Raw genomic sequence first — 20,809 nt, 5'->3', positions numbered from 1 at the left:
AGTTAATGCTAGATATCAAATGGTTCAATACAATTTTCTTCAATTATACCCCACATAAATTGAATGGACTTAATTCTAATTATCTGAATTAATTTTTTTGACATAACAAGGAAATGGGGACCTTTTAACATTTGGTATGACCCTGTGTGAAAGTGGAACAATTTTGAAAGGATTTGAGTGTATTGTTAGGACAAATTATAAAGATAAAGATACAAAAAGACCCAAGAATATTTTTACTTGGGAATATACATGGAGATGATAGAAAATTTAATTTGGATAAATATTTAAAAAAATTAAATATAGCCATAGCAACAGCAAAGGAATGTATAGCAGTAACGTGGAAAACTGAGAATGTTATAAAAATAGACAGATGGCATATTGAAACGCAAAACTGTATACCTTTAGAAAAAAATTACTTATAGTTTAAGGAATTAAATTGGAAACAAAATTTGGTAACAATATGGATTTTATGAATAAAAGTCCATCTACATCCTCCACTTTGCCCACCTCTCTGTTAGTAATTATAAAAAAAGTCAATAAACATTACATATGTTAATAAAATTTATATGTGTAGCAATACACATTGCCCCTTCATTTTGGGGGAGGAGTTTAGAGAGAAAATAAAAAAAAAATTATTGTATCATTTTGTATGGTTTATTAAGTTACTATATTATTGAATTTATACTTTGTATTGATACAAATGATAAATAAAATAATGCTCTTCCAAGTGAAATTCAGTTGAGTGTCAGAGCAATGAATTTGAAATTTATGGAATTAATGCTGAGGTAAAATATCAGCAGGGTACAGATTAATGGCAGAGAAAGGTCATGTGAATGAAAACCCAATGTTTTTCCTGAAACCTTGCCCAATGAACCCAACTTGTCAAAGTGACTTTTTCCTGTGACAGAACTAACCCTCTCTCAACTATTTTACACTCTGGTTCCATCAAATGGAATCAAAGATGTTCATAAATAGTACAAACGTAAAAATGCCTCGTTTCTTCTTTCCATCCATGAAGCAATAAAGAGATGAAAACAACAAAGAAAATTTGCAACTGTACTATTCATCTCAACATTTAGAAGTCCAGCAGTCCCACATTTTCCACAAACTTGGTCTTTGAAAAATTATGTAAATGCATACCAACCCACAAACCCAATGGACAAAATACTGGCTTGCTTTTGATATGGTTCCACAAGGGAGTTTGGTCAAGAGGATCCGATCACTTGGCATCCCAGATGAAGTAATAAATTGTATTAGTCATTGGCTTTATGCAAAAAGGCAAAGATTGATAGTAGAGGATTTGCCCCTCAGATTGGAGCCCTGTGACCAGTGGGATGCTTCAAGGTTCTGTGCTTGGTCCATTGTTGATTGTCATCTAGGATTATAAGGTGGTAAATTGGATCATCAAATTCACAGATGAGTTTATTAATAAATGGGAGCCAAAATAAATAACAGATAAAGATGTTCAATATTAAAATATCTGCTTAATATCTGGAATATAGTTAGAAATTGATGGAAATCTTTTGTTTAAAAATGCCATTAATTAATCCTTTATTAATTTTTTCAAAAGAATCTTTTAAATATTTGGAACAATAAGGAATTTCAAAATTAGGAGATTGCATCTTTTGATCAATTAAAAATCAAATATGATATTCCTCATATATTATTTTGTTATTTTCAATTTAGAGCCCATTTAAGAGATAAATTAGGATCTGATATGGTTTTAAAAGATCTTTCATTTTTGGGGCAAATTATAGTTGATGGAATGACTAAAAAAATTACATTCTGTTACAAGAACAAACACCTAAAGTAGATTTGTTTAATTCCAAAATATGGGAACAAGATCTAAACACTATAATAGGTCAATAAGTCTGGAAAAAATCTACGCAAAGTTAGCACTAATACTATTTATGCAAGATAGAATACTTCATTATCATTTTTTTTTTACATCAATTGTACATCATACCTCAGAAATGGAGTAGATTAAGATATAATTTATCAGATCAATGCTTCTTGAGATGTGGAAAAGAAATTGGAACCTTTTTTCACTCGACATGGTCTTGCTTGGTTAATTCTTTTTGGGTTTCTGTTCATAAGCTTTTACAATTAATTACTGGTGTGACTTTTCTGTTAAATCCTGAATTATTGTTGTTGGGAAATTTTGAAAGTATTATTCCTAAATTACTTTTGTCAGATTCTCAATTAAAATTTGTTAAGATAGCCTTAGTAATAGCAAGGAAATATATTGCTGCAACATGGAAATCTGATGTTTCATTAATATTAGAAAGATAACATGCAAAGATTCAAAGTTTTATTCATTGTGAGAAAAAATACTCAATTTAAGGGGTAAATATTCCTCATTTCTACAAATTTGGAGCCCATATGCTCGAATTATGAGATTAAAATTATATTTTTTTCAATCCTCCTGACCAGTGAAGTTTTCCCTGAATGAAATAACAACTATGGCATTTTTGGGATCCTTGAGTGTCATCTGATGCAATCCAAATCAATATGCAGGTATGCTATTATTTTATAATGGATTAGTTATGGGATTAGATTAGGGTGAGGATTTGGGTTTTTTTTAAACCAAGTTTTTCGTTTAGTTCTTTTTTTCTTTCTTTTATATATTATCAGCATATATCTGTTAACATCAATATTGTGATTTATTATTGTTTATTATCTTATATATGTTGATTTGATTTTTTTTTTAAAAAAAAGCATATTTACAGATGAAACAGATTAGGAGGGCAGTGGATAGCAAGGAAGGTTCCTGAAGTTTGCACCAGGATCTGGCCAAGCTGAAAAAATGGTCTACAAAATGGCAGGAGGCATTTAATGCAGACAAGTACAAGGCGTTCTACTTTGGGTGGTCAAACTAGGGCCAGATTTGCACGGTAAATGCTAAGGAAATGCGGTGTGTAGTAGAACAGAGGCAAATGGGAATACAAATTTTGGCACATTGGCCCTCACAAATCCAAGTAGTGAGCACAGGAGTTGGGATATTATGTTGAAGTTGAGACCAAATTTAGAGCATCATATGCAGTTTTGGTCACTACCTTCAGAATAAGTTTGAGAGTGCCATTGGACCCTGCTTTGGATCGTTCTTCTTTGAAACCCACCACAGTGAGTAAATCTTCCTCATTAATTCATTCTTTTTGTTTAAAAAAAAATCAGATTATGGCATTTCTGATGTTTGGCTTTATGTAGAGAGTATTCCTACTTTTCACATATTCATAGGACTTGTTTGCAAATTGGTTACTTTCTTATTGATAACCAATTGATACTTGGTTCGGCAGGGAGTCGGAGGAGGAGCTTGGAGAGAGTCGGGCTGTGAATCAGAGGAGGAGGAGCTCGCGGAAAGCGAGTCGGAGGAGCTCGCGGAAAGCGAGTCGGAGGAGCTCGCGGAAAGCGAGTCGGAGGAGCTCGCGGAAAGCGAGTCGGAGGAGCTCGCGGAAAGCGAGTCGGAGGAGCTCGCGGAAAGCGAGTCGGAGGAGCTCGCGGAAAGCGAGTCGGAGGAGCTCGCGGAAAGCGAGTCGGAGGAGCTCGCGGAAAGCGAGTCGGAGGAGCTCGCGGAAAGCGAGTCGGAGGAGCTCGCGGAAAGCGAGTCGGAGGAGCTCGCGGAAAGCGAGTCGGAGGAGCTCGCGGAAAGCGAGTCGGAGGAGCTCGCGGAAAGCGAGTCGGAGGAGCTCGCGGAAAGCGAGTCGGAGGAGCTCGCGGAAAGCGAGTCGGAGGAGCTCGCGGAAAGCGAGTCGGAGGAGCTCGCGGAAAGCGAGTCGGAGGAGCTCGCGGAAAGCGAGTCGGAGGAGCTCGCGGAAAGCGAGTCGGAGGAGCTCGCGGAAAGCGAGTCGGAGGAGCTCGCGGAAAGCGAGTCGGAGGAGCTCGCGGAAAGCGAGTCGGAGGAGCTCGCGGAAAGCGAGTCGGAGGAGCTCGCGGAAAGCGAGTCGGAGGAGCTCGCGGAAAGCGAGTCGGAGGAGCTCGCGGAAAGCGAGTCGGAGGAGCTCGCGGAAAGCGAGTCGGAGGAGCTCGCGGAAAGCGAGTCGGAGGAGCTCGCGGAAAGCGAGTCGGAGGAGCTCGCGGAAAGCGAGTCGGAGGAGCTCGCGGAAAGCGAGTCGGAGGAGCTCGCGGAAAGCGAGTCGGAGGAGCTCGCGGAAAGCGAGTCGGAGGAGCTCGCGGAAAGCGAGTCGGAGGAGCTCGCGGAAAGCGAGTCGGAGGAGCTCGCGGAAAGCGAGTCGGAGGAGCTCGCGGAAAGCGAGTCGGAGGAGCTCGCGGAAAGCGAGTCGGAGGAGCTCGCGGAAAGCGAGTCGGAGGAGCTCGCGGAAAGCGAGTCGGAGGAGCTCGCGGAAAGCGAGTCGGAGGAGCTCGCGGAAAGCGAGTCGGAGGAGCTCGCGGAAAGCGAGTCGGAGGAGCTCGCGGAAAGCGAGTCGGAGGAGCTCGCGGAAAGCGAGTCGGAGGAGCTCGCGGAAAGCGAGTCGGAGGAGCTCGCGGAAAGCGAGTCGGAGGAGCTCGCGGAAAGCGAGTCGGAGGAGCTCGCGGAAAGCGAGTCGGAGGAGCTCGCGGAAAGCGAGTCGGAGGAGCTCGCGGAAAGCGAGTCGGAGGAGCTCGCGGAAAGCGAGTCGGAGGAGCTCGCGGAAAGCGAGTCGGAGGAGCTCGCGGAAAGCGAGTCGGAGGAGCTCGCGGAAAGCGAGTCGGAGGAGCTCGCGGAAAGCGAGTCGGAGGAGCTCGCGGAAAGCGAGTCGGAGGAGCTCGCGGAAAGCGAGTCGGAGGAGCTCGCGGAAAGCGAGTCGGAGGAGCTCGCGGAAAGCGAGTCGGAGGAGCTCGCGGAAAGCGAGTCGGAGGAGCTCGCGGAAAGCGAGTCGGAGGAGCTCGCGGAAAGCGAGTCGGAGGAGCTCGCGGAAAGCGAGTCGGAGGAGCTCGCGGAAAGCGAGTCGGAGGAGCTCGCGGAAAGCGAGTCGGAGGAGCTCGCGGAAAGCGAGTCGGAGGAGCTCGCGGAAAGCGAGTCGGAGGAGCTCGCGGAAAGCGAGTCGGAGGAGCTCGCGGAAAGCGAGTCGGAGGAGCTCGCGGAAAGCGAGTCGGAGGAGCTCGCGGAAAGCGAGTCGGAGGAGCTCGCGGAAAGCGAGTCGGAGGAGCTCGCGGAAAGCGAGTCGGAGGAGCTCGCGGAAAGCGAGTCGGAGGAGCTCGCGGAAAGCGAGTCGGAGGAGCTCGCGGAAAGCGAGTCGGAGGAGCTCGCGGAAAGCGAGTCGGAGGAGCTCGCGGAAAGCGAGTCGGAGGAGCTCGCGGAAAGCGAGTCGGAGGAGCTCGCGGAAAGCGAGTCGGAGGAGCTCGCGGAAAGCGAGTCGGAGGAGCTCGCGGAAAGCGAGTCGGAGGAGCTCGCGGAAAGCGAGTCGGAGGAGCTCGCGGAAAGCGAGTCGGAGGAGCTCGCGGAAAGCGAGTCGGAGGAGCTCGCGGAAAGCGAGTCGGAGGAGCTCGCGGAAAGCGAGTCGGAGGAGCTCGCGGAAAGCGAGTCGGAGGAGCTCGCGGAAAGCGAGTCGGAGGAGCTCGCGGAAAGCGAGTCGGAGGAGCTCGCGGAAAGCGAGTCGGAGGAGCTCGCGGAAAGCGAGTCGGAGGAGCTCGCGGAAAGCGAGTCGGAGGAGCTCGCGGAAAGCGAGTCGGAGGAGCTCGCGGAAAGCGAGTCGGAGGAGCTCGCGGAAAGCGAGTCGGAGGAGCTCGCGGAAAGCGAGTCGGAGGAGCTCGCGGAAAGCGAGTCGGAGGAGCTCGCGGAAAGCGAGTCGGAGGAGCTCGCGGAAAGCGAGTCGGAGGAGCTCGCGGAAAGCGAGTCGGAGGAGCTCGCGGAAAGCGAGTCGGAGGAGCTCGCGGAAAGCGAGTCGGAGGAGCTCGCGGAAAGCGAGTCGGAGGAGCTCGCGGAAAGCGAGTCGGAGGAGCTCGCGGAAAGCGAGTCGGAGGAGCTCGCGGAAAGCGAGTCGGAGGAGCTCGCGGAAAGCGAGTCGGAGGAGCTCGCGGAAAGCGAGTCGGAGGAGCTCGCGGAAAGCGAGTCGGAGGAGCTCGCGGAAAGCGAGTCGGAGGAGCTCGCGGAAAGCGAGTCGGAGGAGCTCGCGGAAAGCGAGTCGGAGGAGCTCGCGGAAAGCGAGTCGGAGGAGCTCGCGGAAAGCGAGTCGGAGGAGCTCGCGGAAAGCGAGTCGGAGGAGCTCGCGGAAAGCGAGTCGGAGGAGCTCGCGGAAAGCGAGTCGGAGGAGCTCGCGGAAAGCGAGTCGGAGGAGCTCGCGGAAAGCGAGTCGGAGGAGCTCGCGGAAAGCGAGTCGGAGGAGCTCGCGGAAAGCGAGTCGGAGGAGCTCGCGGAAAGCGAGTCGGAGGAGCTCGCGGAAAGCGAGTCGGAGGAGCTCGCGGAAAGCGAGTCGGAGGAGCTCGCGGAAAGCGAGTCGGAGGAGCTCGCGGAAAGCGAGTCGGAGGAGCTCGCGGAAAGCGAGTCGGAGGAGCTCGCTGAAAGCGAGTCGGAGGAGCTCGCTGAAAGCGAGTCGGAGGAGCTCGCTGAAAGCGAGTCGGAGGAGGAGGAGCTCGCTGAAAGCGAGTCGGAGGAGGAGGAGCTCGCTGAAAGCGAGTCGGAGGAGGAGGAGCTCGCTGAAAGCGAGTCGGAGGAGGAGGAGCTCGCTGAAAGCGAGTCGGAGGAGGAGGAGCTCGCTGAAAGCGAGTCGGAGGAGGAGGAGCTCGCTGAAAGCGAGTCGGAGGAGGAGGAGCTTGCTGAAAGTGAGTCGGAGGAGGAGCTTGCTGAAAGTGAGTCAGAGGTAAGCTATTAAAGTCGGGGGCTTACCGGGGCTTGGGCCTACTTGGTTCGACTGGGAGTCGGAGGAGGAGCTTGGAGAGAGTCGGGCTGTTTATCAGAGGAGGAGGAGCTTGCTGAAAGTGACAGGGTTAATTGGTCAAGGGGCCAATAAAAGGAGTGAAAGGGGGAGGGAGCAGCCAGCGAGGAGTGGCTCAGTGAGTGAGTGGAGCAGTGAAGGAGTGAGACTTCCTGGCTTTGGCTTATCAGGCTTCAGCAAAAGCAGACAAGGAGAAAAGGTAAGCTGAGTTATTTGCCTTCGTATTCAGAGTCCTGCCAATAGGGTTAGTGCTCTGTACTAGGTGTCAGATCTGGGAACAATGGGTGACCTCCACCCTCCCAAACGGCCACATCTATACCAGGTGTACTGAGATGCAGTTTCTAAGGGAGCGAATTAGGGATATGGAGTTGCAGATTGATGACCTGCGGCTTGTAAGGGAGAGTGAGGAGTTAATCGACTCAACTTTCAGGCCGATAAATACTCCAGAACCCATGTCAGGTCAGTGGGAAACCGTCAGGGGGGCGGGAAGAAAAAAGCGAGAAAAACAGAGGGTGACTATCCCACTCAGAAACAGTTATGTTGTGTTGGATTCTGTTGAGGAAGATGACCGGACAGAAGATGGCCACGGGCACCAGGTCAATGGCAATGAGCCTGGTAGAGTGGTGCAAAATAAAAGCAAAAGGAGAAATGCAGTAGTTATTGGGGACTCCATTGTCAGGGGTACAGACAGGAGGTTCTGTGAGCCAGATAAGTATACCTACATGGTGTGCTGCCACCCTGGTGCAAGGGTACGAGATATCACAAATCGGGTCCAAAATATTCTGAGAGGGAGAGCAGACTGATGTCTTGGTACATGTGGGTACAAACGACATTGACAAGAAAAGGTAGGAGGTAATGAAAAGGGATTACAGTGAGCTGGGACAAAAGCTGAAAGACAGGAATGCTAGGGTGGTGATCTCAGGATTACTACCTGTTCTAAGTGCAAGTGATGAAAAGAATGTAAGAATAAGGAAAATGAACGTGTGGCTGAGGTGCTGGTGTACAAGTCAAGGATTTGGCTTCTTGGATCATTGGGATCTCTTTTGGGGAAGGCATGATCTTTACAAGAGGGACGGGTTGCACCTAAATCCAAAAGGGTCAACATTTTGGCAAGTATGTTTGGTACAGCAGATAGGGAAAAGGGTAGGGAAGATAAAGTAATGGCCAGGAAAAGTAAAATAGGAAAAGTAATGTTGGGAGGAGAAAGTAAAAAATCAGATAGTGCAGTGAGTTTTCGGGTCAATGATAGTGTTAAGAAAATTACAAAGAAAAATAGTGGGCAGAAAAATCAAAAGAAAAGGTTACAGAAGTCCCTAGATATTAAAAGGACAAAGAGCATAAGGGCACTTTATCTGAATGCCCGCAGTATTAGAAATAAGGTTAGTGAACTTGAGGCGTAAATCGGTACCCATTCCTATGATTTGGTAGCCATCACAGAAACATGGCTACAAGGTGACCCTAAATGGGAATTAAACTTTCAAGGGTATCAGGTGGTGCAAAGAGATAGACAGGATGGTAAGGGAGGTGGAGTTGCACTCTTAATCAAAGATGAGCTCCAGGCAGTAGTGAGGAATGATATAAGATCTAAAGAGCATAATGTTGAGTTCATTTGGGTAGAGATAAAGAATAACAAAGGGAAAAAATTATTGGTGGGTGTTATCTATCGCCCACCAAATAACAATAGTTTAATGGCACAGGAAATAAATAGAGAGATGAGTGAGGCATGTAATAATGATAAGGCAGTAGTCATGGGGGACTTTAACTTCCACATAGATTGGGAAAATCAAGTTGGTCGTGGGAGTCTGGAAGAGGACTTCATAGAATGCATCCGCGATAGCTTTCTTGAGCAGCATGTTAAGGAACCCACAAGAGAAAATGCTCTCCTGGATCTAGTGTTGTGCAATGAGATAGGTAGAGTAAATGATGTAATAGTCAGGGAAATAGTGATCATAGTATGATTGAATTTCTCATTCAGATGGAAGGGGAAATAGTTAGATCTAAAACTAATATATTATGCTTAAACAGGGGTGACTGCCATAGGATGAGGGAGGAATTGGGCAGAGTGGACTGTGAGCACAGGCTAATTGATGAAACAGTTGAGGAACAGTGGAAGATTTTCAAAGAAATATTTTGTAATGCTCAACAAAAATATATTCCGGTTAAGAAAAAGGGCAGCAAGGGACAGAAAAATCAATCGTGGTTAACAAAGGAAATAAAGGAGAGTATAAAATTGAAGGTGCAGGTGTACAAAGCTGCAAAGAGCAGTGGGAAACTGGAAGATTGGGATAACTTTAAGAGACAACAAGGGGTTACAAAGCCGGTAATAAGAAATGGAAAAAAGGATTATGAAAGTAAATTGCCACAAAATATAAAAACAGAAAGCAAAAAATTTTATAAATATATAAAATGGAAGAGGGTGGCCAGAGTTAACATAGGACCCTTGGAGGATGAGAAAGGAAAACTGGTAGCAAAAAATGAGGAAATGGCCGAGGCATTAAACAAATATTTTGTGTCAGTCTTCGCGGTGGAAGACATGACCAGCATGCCCAAGTGCAGAGTTACGGATGCGAATGTTGGGGAGGGCCTTGATAAAATAGTTGTTACAAAGGAAATAGTGATGGAGAAACTAATGGGACTAAAGCCAGACAAATCACCTGGTCCTAATGACATGCATCCAAGGGTTCTGAAGGAAATGGCAGAAGTTATTGTTGATGCATTGGTGGTCATATACCAAAATTCCTTGGATTCTGGGCAGGTCCTGGCAGACTGGAAGACAGCAAATGTCACGCCACTTTTTAAGAAGGGATGTAGGCAGAAGACTGGAAATTATCGGCCAATTAGCTTGACGCCTGTAGTTGGGAAAAATGCTTGAAGCTGTCATTAAAGATGAAATAGTGAAACTTTTGGAACGCAAGGGTTCAATCAGGCAGACGCGGCATGGTTTTAGAAAGGGAAGATCTTGTTTAACAAACTTGTTAGGATTCTTTGAGGATAGAGAGGAACAGGTTGATGTTGTATATTTGGATTTCCAGAAAGCGTTTGATAAGGTGCCGTACAAGAAACTTAACAGTAAGTTACAGGAAAGTGGAGTCTGGGGAAGTATATTGGCCTGGATTGAAAATTGGTTGTCTGACAGGAGGCAGAGAGTTGGGATAAATGGGAGTTTTTCAGGTTGGCAGAGAGTGGCAAGTGGGGTGCCGCAGGGGTCAGTGTTAGACCCACAACTGTTCATCATTTACATTGATGACTTGGAGGAGGGGACAAAATGTGGTGTAGCCAAATTTGCGGATGACACCAAATTGAGTGGAAGAGCAAATTGTAATGAGGATGTGGAGAGTCTGCAGAGGGATATAGTTAAGCTGGATGAGTGGGCAAACGTCTGCAGATGGAGTACACTGTTAGTAAGTGTGAGGCTATCCACTTTGGCAAGAAAAATAAAAGAACTGAATATTATTTAAAGGGTGAAAAACTACAGCATGCTGTTGTGCAGAGGGACTTGGGAGTGCTTGTGCATGAATCACAAAGTTAGGTTGCAGGTGCAGCAGGTTATTAAGAAGGCAAATGGAATGTTGGCCTTCATCGCTAAAAGAATTGAATTCAGGAGTAGGGAGGTAATGTTGCAACTGTATAAGGTACTGGTGAGACCGCACCTGGAGTACTGTGTCCAGTTCTGGTCTCTATATTTGAGGAAGGATATACTGGCTTTGGAGACGGTCCAGTGGAGGTTTACTAGGTTGATCCCTGGGATGAAGGGGTTGACTTATGATGAAAGATTAAATAATCTAGGATTGTATTCGCTCGAGTTCAGAAGAATGAGAGATCTTATAGAAACATATAGGATTATGAAGGGTATGGATAGGATAGATTAGATGTAGGAAGGTTTTTTGAGCTGGCCGGGGAAACTAAAACGAGAGGACACAGTCTCAAGATTTAGGGAAGTAGATTTAGGACAGAGATGAGGAAAAATAGTTTTTCCCAGAGAGTAGTGAATGTTTGGAATTCTCTAACCAAGGAAGTGGTTGAGACTGCCTCATTAAACATATTTAAAATTCGGTTAGATAAATTTTTACATGATAGAGGAATTAGGGGATATGGGGAGAAGGCAGGTAGGTGGAGTTAGGTCATAAATTAGATCAGCCATGATCGTATTGAATGGCGAAGCAGGCTCGATGGACCATTTTTGGCCTACTCCTGTTCCTACTTCCTATGTTCCTAACCATTTGATCCCTCTGACTTAGTCCTGTAGTTATCAAATTGCATTAACATCAGATCATGACCCTGTTGTGTTAACTATGACTTTTTCTGGCTTTCCTCAAACTAAAAGACATTGGCATTTTAATTTGAGTTTACTCTCAGGTTATGACAAATTTATGGAGAAGCAGATAACCTTTTTCTTTGATACAAACAATTCATCAGAAACTGCGGTGTGATTCCTTGGTATGCTGTTAAATCTTATCTGAGGAGGCAAATTATTTCTTACACTGTGTATATAAAAAGGCAGACCAAGATTAGAATTAGTTAATTGAATTAAACACATTGACCAATAATATGTTCAAACTAAAAATTCCAAGTTATAAAAAAGCAAGTTGAACTTCAAACTAAATTTGATCTTCTTTCTAAATACCAAATTGAAACAAATATTCAAGGAGTAGTCAGTTTGATATCCATGGTGATAAAACAGGCAAGCTCTCGGCTAATGAGCTGAGAGGTTTTGTGACTAAGCGGCAAATTAAAAGAATTTGAATGGAGGAAAGTAACTTTACTACGGATCATTCGGAGATAGATGATACATTCATGAAATTTTACAAACAACTTTATGCCTACAAATTCACAAATGATAGTAATTCTATGAAAAATTTCCTGAATTGTTTAAATATTCCCGCACTTTCCTGAGCTGAACAAATGAAATTAGATGAGCCTATATACGAGGAAATAGTTACTGCTATTTCTTCACTACATTCGGGAAGAGCTCCAGGACCCTGTGGGTTTCCTGTGGAGTTTTTCAAATCTTTTTCTCATCTACTATCACCTCAGTTAAGTTCTGTGCTCTGTGCCCAGGTAATCTTCCAGCAAAATTGAATGAAGCATGTATATCACTTATTGCAAAGAAAGGTAGTGTTCCACTTACAGGCCCATTTCTTTATTAAATGTTGATGTAAAAATTCTGGCTAAAATTTTGGCTCTTAAGACCAGGCCAGTTTTATTAAAAATCATTCTTCTCTTTTTAATACATGTCACTGATTAGATATTCTGTATTTACTTTAGAGTCCTATTCCCAAATGTTTTCTTTCCCTTGATGCAGAGAACGCATTTGAGTGAGATTAATGGAAATATTTATTCACAATTTTAGAAAAATTCAATTTCAGATCAGGTTTTATTTCATGGATTAAATTATGGTATTCATCCCCAATAGCTTCAATTCTTACTAATTTTCATCAATCCATTTTTCAATCTTCAAGAGGGTACCCATCAAGAGTGTCCTTCAAGTCCATTATTATTTGATTTTGTCTTTGCAATTAGTAATTGCTTTTCGAAAGTGTGGTAAAATTTCAGAGATTCAGAGAAAGGGAATTGAACATAAAGTTTCCTTTATGCAGATGATCTTTTACTTTGCTTATCAAACCCTGACACATCTTTACCGTCTACGTTGTCAATACTTTCCCAATTTATAAAGTTTTCAGGATATAGATTAAACTTTTCCCTCTGAACACACCTGCATCAGTGTATACCAATTTCCACTAAGATTGTGGAAAACCAATTAAAATATCTTGCTATTATAGTTACAAAGAATCTATTAAAGAAAATTTTCTTACATTATTAACACAAGTGAAAGTCATTAACACAATGGTCGCCCCTCTCTACCTCTAGTCGGTTTATATTAATTCTATTAAAATGAATATCTTATCTAATTTGTTTTAATATCTTTTACAGAATATCAATTTTTAATTCCTTTTCCATTTCAATATTTTTATTAATATTAATTAAACAGATTATATTCCATTGATATTATATTATTTTACTATAAAAAGTAAAATCTAAACCCACGACCAAGAAAAAAGGTGTTTGGCCAAAGAAAAAAAGACAATACTTATCAGTGATAAATTACCTCATTAGTCAACATTTCTACCTTCATAACAAATCCAAGATTATAAAAGTAATTCAAAAAGGTCCCCAGTGTTTGAAAATTTAAATTACAATCAGAAATTGAGCATTTAATCTTTTTCTAAATTCAAACATGACATGTCGCCTTTGAGCATGATTAGGCAGGGTAACATCCCTCCATCTGAGCAACCCTCCCCACCTAGCCACAAGAGAAATTAATACATGTAGCTCAGATGTCATTAATGTTATGTTACTCTCTCCAACGACATAAAATAAAGCTGTTAAGGGATTTGGTTTAAAATTATCTTTAAAAATTACAGAGAAAGTTTGAAATACTTTGATCCAATATTTCTCAACACTCTGGCATGTCCAGAATATATGAATTAATAAAGCAATTAAAAAAAATAAAGCATATCCATTGTTGCATTCATCACAGCGAGGAGATACATCCACATAAAAATGAGATAGTTTGACTTTGGATATACGAGTCTAAGGATCATTTTAAATCATAGGAGAGAGTGGCGGGCACATAAAGAAGAGGCATTAACCAATTTGAAAATTACATTTTAAGTTTCTTCAGGAATTAAAAGCTGCTCCCAAGCTTTTTAAATTTTATTTGATGGGGCCTCTCATTCTTAACAACATACCATAAATGCTAGATATTGTACCAATTTAGGAAGGTTGTAAATTAAAAATTACATCAATTAAATTCCCATCAGTCCTCTTAGGAAATGTATGCAATTGAGATCATAAAAAAACTAATCTGTTGATAACAAAAAAATGAGTATTTGGTTGACTGTGTTTAACCAAAAGTTGTTCAAAGAAAGCAAGACCCACTCTCAACAAATAAATCTTTAACACCCAATCTATACCATTCTTTAAAAGTTAAATCAATCATGTAACGTTTAAAGAAATAATTAGAAAAAAATAGGACTAGAAAGAGAAAATCTCATTAAACCAAAATGTTTTCTAAATTGTATCCATATAGGAAATGAAGATCCAAGAAGAGAAATGAGAGAAAATTATGTAACAGAATTAGATTCCAGAGATATCCATATTGGGCAGTCTTCATGGTTATTATATAACCAAAATGTAAAATTTTGTATATTGACTGTCCAATAATAAAACCTAAAATTTGGTAAGGCTAAATCTCCATTTTTTGTTCTTGTAAATGAACTTTATTTTGGTGAGGATATTTATTCTTCCAAATGAAAAAATAAAAGATTGTGTCAAGTGAAATCAGAAAAAGCCTGAATAAAGTACAAATTTTTAAATTCCCAAATCGTTTTGATTCACTGGATTCAATTATATCAACCTATATATGGAGGTCAAAGCAAGATTCATCTTCAATACCCAAAAGGAACAGAGGCATGGCTCTTCCTAATTTCAGATTTTACTACTGAGCAGTCAACATGTGCAACTTTGTTTTGATTACATTTTAATAATCAAGTGGACAGTCCAGCATTGGTAATAATGGAGTTGAAATCTGGGAAAAATAACATTTCCATTCCAGGACTTCTTGGATCCTCACTTCCCTTCTCTCTAAATAAATTAATTAATAATCCTATTATCAGGCATCCCATAAGAGCTTGGATGCAGTTTAGAAAACATTTTTGGATTTTATGGTTTTCTTTTTCAAGCTCCATTTTATCCAATCATCTTTTTCAATCTTCTTCACAACTTACTAAATATTTTCACCCCCTCCCCCCTCCAAAAATCCAAGTACTTGTAAATTAGACACTTCCTAAAATCTCACACACTGGATTTTCCTCGGACACCCAATACAAATATTGTTGATGTGATAGTTAAGCTACAACATTTTCGCAAAGGCATAATATCCATTCTTTGTGATAAGCTAGTGTGTTTGAGAAATGCCCTCTAGCTAAAATTAAAAGTGCCTAGGCACAGGATTTAACCTTGCAGTATCAGACCAAGTTTGGGATCCAATTGTTAAGCTGGTTAACATTACATCCTTGTGTGCCTGTCATTGTTTATTACAATTTAAAGCTGTATATATGGCTTATATGTCTAAAGTTAAATTATCTTGTATCTATCCAGATGCAAATCCTTATGTGATAAATATAAGAAAGAAGCTTCTTTAATTAATGTGTTTTGGAAAATTCTGAAGGGAGATACTATCTTTAATTTTAAAGGTAAATTTAGAACCTAATCTTCCAATTTAAATGTCACATTCCATCTCCTGCAGCTCTCCCAGCTGGACGTGCAATACTGTTAAGATAAAAGGATGCTGCTTCACTCGTTTAAATTTAGAAAAGATACATTATTAAATTAATAATTCAAATATAAAGTTGTGGGACCGTTCTTGAATTGCTTTCATAACCTCTGAACATTATTTATAAATTTTTTATTTGCTGTTTTATTCCATGAACAAAGTACATAATTTATTTAGTCCTAGAGCTTGGGTTAGGAATAGGGTTTAGAATCACGCTGTATGTTAATTTTTTTCTCTTCGTTATAATTTGAATTAGGGTTATATGTGCTTTATAGCTTGTTGAGTTATCTAATTTGTCATTTGTTATTAATATTATGTATTCCATAAATATTTTGCATATGCATACTTATATTTGAAATTAATAAAAATATTTAAAAAGAGAAAAGAAAGTGCTGAGAAAATTTGCAAGGATGTTGCTGGTGTTGAGTAATAGGGAAAGGTTAAAGAGATTAGAAGTTTATTCTTTGGAGGATCAGAGAACGAAGGAAGATTTGATAGAGATGTAGATAGGGTAAATGTAAGCAGGCTTTTTCTACTGAGGTTAGATGATACAAGAACTAAAGGACATGGGTTAAGGGTGAAAGGTGAAATGTTTAAGGGAACAGGAGGGGGAACTTCTTCATAGGTTCAAATGAGCTACCAGTGGAGGTTCTATTTAAACATTTAAGAGAAGATTGGATTGGCACATGAACCCCATGTGAATAGAGGGCTTTGTTCCAGTGCTGGTCAACAGGACTAGGCAGAATAAATGGGTCAGCACAGACTTGATGAGCCAAAGGGATGATGTGCTGCAGTGTTCTAACATGCATCCTCAAGCTTAGACCAGTATTTCTCAACTTTTGACCTCAGAGTTTTTGAAAAAGTGACTGACTAAGCCAGATAAAATAAACAAGTAACATGCAAAACAATGTTGTAAACTTGAATGATAAAAAAGCATTCACAAAAACCATTTTCCACTAAAAAGCAACATCCTGGTGGTCAGGGAGTAGGCTAAAGCTAACCAGCACATGTCCTTGGTGGTCCATAAATTACAAAAAATTGAGATCCAACTCGAATATTTTTTTAATTAAATTTTTCTAAATATTTAATTATTTTTTTAAATTTAGACAAACAGTACACTAACAGGCCATTTTGCCCAATTTACACCGCATTAACATACATCCCCAGTACATTTTGAATGGTGGGAGGAAAACCGAGCCCCTGGAGAAAACCCACACAGACATGGGAAGATCATGCCTTACAGACAACATTGGACTCAATCCCTGGTGCTGTAAAGGCACTGCACTAACCGCTGCACCAACTGCGCCGCCCCAATATGAAAAATTCCTCTAAAAAAGCATAGCAATGTGCCAAGTTGATTAGTCACTGCATATTAGTTTTGCCCTGTAATATTGAATTCTTACATTGTCATTAGTTCTTGAAAATATATTGTTTTGATCAAGGATTTTTATAAATCCATAGTTGCTTGGAAATATTTTGCAACTGTTGCAAAACATTAAGCAACAAGCTGTTGGGAAAAGTAATATTCTACTTGGAAAAACTTTAGAATTTTTTCAGTTAAACTATTCGGCCCACTTTGGATATTGTTATTTGACAAAACTCACTCTTAAACTTCCTCTCAAAAAGCCTTTCAACTTGTCCTAGCGGGGAAAAGAATGCAAGTTCTGAATGTGCACAGCAGAGAGTGTCACCTTTCATTTGCTACAGTACAAAGTACTTGAAGTCTGTTCACTGTAATATTAAAACTACAATAACCAATGTCTTTCACAAATTGTTTATGGTTTGCAATGCAAGTGCATGCCAAAAACCTCAAGCATTGGAGAATATCTTGTGTTCATTTCACTGAAGATTTTTGATTGAATATTGATCCACAAAAATAACTTTGAAAGGGTATCACTTTTTCCACTGTAAGAGTTGTTTGTTTTTTTGAAGTGTGACTTAAATGTAATGCTAATTGCAGTTGAATTGCACAAAGATAATCATACAATTTAAGTGCAGTTAATACATTAGAAAGTGAATTGCCAAACAATCAGTTCGTTGCAAGAAGCAGTTTTCCCATCCCAATACCAAAATATAAAAACAATTTCCCATGCAAATAATATCCTATGGGGTGCATTAACTCAAAAATTATACAAAACAAAGTAGTGTACACCATGAGAAATAGTTTGCCCTGTTCCATTGTTACACAAAAGTGCAAATTATGGTTTTATTACAAGATATTTGTTACTTTGTGGTGGTACACCACTGGCCTAAACTGCAGGGGACAACCTCTGTACCTGCAGGAGGGTAAGGGGACTGGAGAACACCTGGCCGGCTGCCAATCAGTCGGCCTGAATGGATCAAGCCCCACCCAGTCGGGTGTCAATCACCCTCCGGGATACAAGCCTGCGCACCCGAGGCCTCACACTGAGTTGCTGCAGCCACAGCCAGTCTGGCTCTGTGGAGGTTTTTGTGGATTAAAGCCTGTGGTTCAGTCTTTACCTTGTGTGGGTCTGATTCTGTCTAACAGCGCACTTTAACTGTGTACGGTTAAATCACAACTTTTTGCCCAGTTTAGGAAAAATGGATACTAAGTAATAAACTCCACCCATGCAAACATTAAAGAGCGAATGTAATACATAATCCAGTCCAATATTTAGCAGTAGGGAGCAGCCACAAGAACACCCTGAAAGTATTGCGCCATTATTCAATGAGGTGGAAATGTTTGCTTAATAAGCGAGATAAACGCAGACAACTCACTGATAAGTAACTGGCACAAAGTTCAAATGTCCCCTCACAGATGGTTCCAAACTCGAGCAGCTGGGGGGGGGGGGGGGGGGGGAACCAACAAGCCCCTTACTGATTCGTAAAGATCTCGTTCAAATACAATTCAAAACAATATACACTTGCCAATAATTAACCACTCGACATTCATTACTCTGCTGTAAAAGTATATTCAACAATGATTCACAAAGTTCGCTCAATTCGTTTCAAACCCTCGACCTCTCGCTCCAGTACTTGTCCTTCATTAATCTTTCGCCTAAAAACGATTTATTCAGCACATCAATGTTATTGCACCTTAAACAGGTTTGATGCACAGAAAGAATAAAACGCGAATTTAGATGGGGCAGAAAAGTGATGACCGAGCCATTTCCAAAACTCCACCTTGCACTCAGAAAAGTCAAATGCAACAAGAAGTGGCTCCCAAGTCGCCTCCCACGCCTCGTCGACGGGACTCCGAACCCTCCGCACCTGGCGGCTTCTCGCCTCCTCCTTGTTCCCGCGGGGCCCACTGGGAACTGTAGTTCACCAGCGAAGGACCCACCATCCACCTCTTCAAGGCGGCTGAGTCGAGCCGAGGAGAAGCCCGTCGCCTTGGTTACCCTTGGAGCGCCACGAGGCGCCTGCACATTCGCCGACCCGGCAGCCCCGCTCAGCCCGCGTCACTTCGAAGGGTGCTGCAACGCGGACAAACTCGAATCACGCTGACACCCGGTCTCTCACGGCGCAGTGCAACGAAGCGGGGGTGGGGTGGGGCTGCAGTGCAACGAAGCGGGGGGGGGGGCTGCAGTGCAACGAAGCGGTGGGGGGGCTGCAGTGCAACGAAGCGGTGGGGGGGGGGCTGCAGTGCAACGAAGCGGTGGGGGCGGGGGCGCTGCATTGCGCGCTCCACCTGGGAAAGCTCGTGCCCCGCCCGATGAGCCGCAGCTCCTGGAGAGGGGAAGGAGCAACGCCACGGTGGTGCTGGTTATATATGTCGAAAGGATCGGAGCAGCTGAGCCCGCAATAAGGTGATAGCTTTTGAGAAGCCTTGTATGGGGTGTGGTCACAGGATTTCGGACATGCCCGTGAAAATAACCCCTCAGATGAAGTTCACTCGTTTAGTTTGAAGGTCATTGCTAATTTCAGGGGCTCGCTGGGCCATCAAACACTTTTTACAAAAAAGGATAGTTAGAGTCCAGATAAAGAGCTGTTATTGAACAGGGCTGGGATCATCTGTTTACGGGAGGATAAATATCTGGGGTAACTCTTCCAAGCACCTTTCCTTCCGCCCGGACCGTTTCCAGGCCGCACGATAACCCCTAAGTCGGCCCTGCAGATGGGCTAGTTTTAATACATTCCTGGCATATGCTCTGAGCAGAAACATACCATTCACGGGATGCAATCCTCGCAGATGAGCCATGTCGGGTTTCAAACCTCGAATAAAATGTTTCCAAAAAAAAACATTTCCATTTGCAAATAGTTGGAAAACACTGAGTCGTGATCTTGTAAAGATACTCTTGCTGCCGATCAAAATATTGTGCAAGGTCCTGGAATGATCACCGCCAACATGCTAACTTGGGTAACAGGAAGCTTAATGTTATTTTTAAAAACGATACATTTTTTCCCGCCTCTATTTCGATACTATAACAAAATATAAATATTTCAAAGGCAACTATGCCCGTAATTTTAAGAACACAATTCATCTGAACTCCGAAAACCCCGTCTTGTTCCTGATCCTTTATTTAAGCTCCTTAAATTTCAGTAATGCTCAGAGCAAAACACAATGCACTTACTCTCACGGGTCAAAATGAAATATTGTGAAGCTGGCGATGACGGCAGGTCGCTTTCAGGTTTGAAAGGCGAATAATGACAGGTGGGAGTTGTCTCCGGTCGTTGGAACTGTTTGAACTTGCATGCGGTTTTGCAGAGTTGCAGAGGCAGGGCAAAAGATCCGAGATGTGATTTCCCACGTGACTCATTGTCGACGATCACGCGGCATCATATTCACAGAGTAGCGATTACTGCCACGCACTTGTCTCTAATACTGGGTTATACCACATCACTTATTCCTAAATAAGTTTATTAAGTTTTACAGAAGTAAACAGATAGATACAGAAAATCTGTCAAAACCACAACAGAGATGTCAAATGCATAGAAATCAACAGTTATCTAATTTAAAGAGTAATTATAAGATAATAGAGCATCTTACAATTTTATCCCAAATATATTTTCATTTTCTCCCCGCCTCTTGAGCCCATTACTAAGCTGAAGTTCTATAATTAAAGTATATCTTGTACCTGGAGTTATATATTAAAGTGTTGGAAAACAGGTTTTCTAATAAAACTAAAGGTTCTGAAAGTAGTTCGGGAAAGGCCCCCATACGTTTTGAAACCTTATGTCTAAGTTAACAACAGAATAGCGAATCTTTTCGAGATTGAAACAGGACATTATATCCCTCAGCCAATATCACTTTTAATGATGGACGATCACATTGAAATGGGTACTTTTACAAATCTGCTTGCTGTGGGGTGTTCTGTTATTCACATATGAGGTGAAACACGAAAGTCTATCGGTGCTGTGATTGGAGTAAAAACACAGAAAAGCTGGAGGAACTCTGCAGGTCAAGCTGCTACTCTTCACAGATGGAACAGGGTTGAGAAATATGCCGGCTGTGATCCTGGTATCTACTGCCACTCCCAGCCCCACCCTTTCACAAGTTTACCATCAGCACGACCGATGCTGGATTTTTAAAAACTATTGAGACACTAAATGAGCATGCCTTTGTTTGTTGTTTAAATGAACTGTGGTCAGGATTTGAGAGATTTATACTTTTATAATTGCAATCAAAGACCAGACCTGTCAAATTGAAAAGCAGGCACCT

The 20,809-nt window shown here is 42.3% G+C and overlaps 1 protein-coding gene across 1 annotated transcript in view; it reads right to left on the bottom strand.

The window, feature by feature from the left end:
- mtus1b (microtubule associated tumor suppressor 1b) overlaps positions 1-19,862 on the bottom strand; it is a 212,087-nt gene extending 192,225 nt beyond the window's left edge. Inside the window, exon 1 of the mRNA XM_069924546.1 lies at positions 19,722-19,862. The gene's annotated coding sequence lies outside the window, so the exon portion shown is untranslated. The remainder of the gene's footprint in view (positions 1-19,721) is intronic.
- Positions 19,863-20,809: the final 947 nt, after the last annotated feature.

The sequence above is a fragment of the Narcine bancroftii genome, chromosome 3, assembly GCF_036971445.1.
Source record: "Narcine bancroftii isolate sNarBan1 chromosome 3, sNarBan1.hap1, whole genome shotgun sequence".
NCBI classification, from domain to species: domain Eukaryota; kingdom Metazoa; phylum Chordata; class Chondrichthyes; order Torpediniformes; family Narcinidae; genus Narcine; species Narcine bancroftii.
This window is presented reverse-complemented; position numbering and strand designations above follow the sequence as displayed.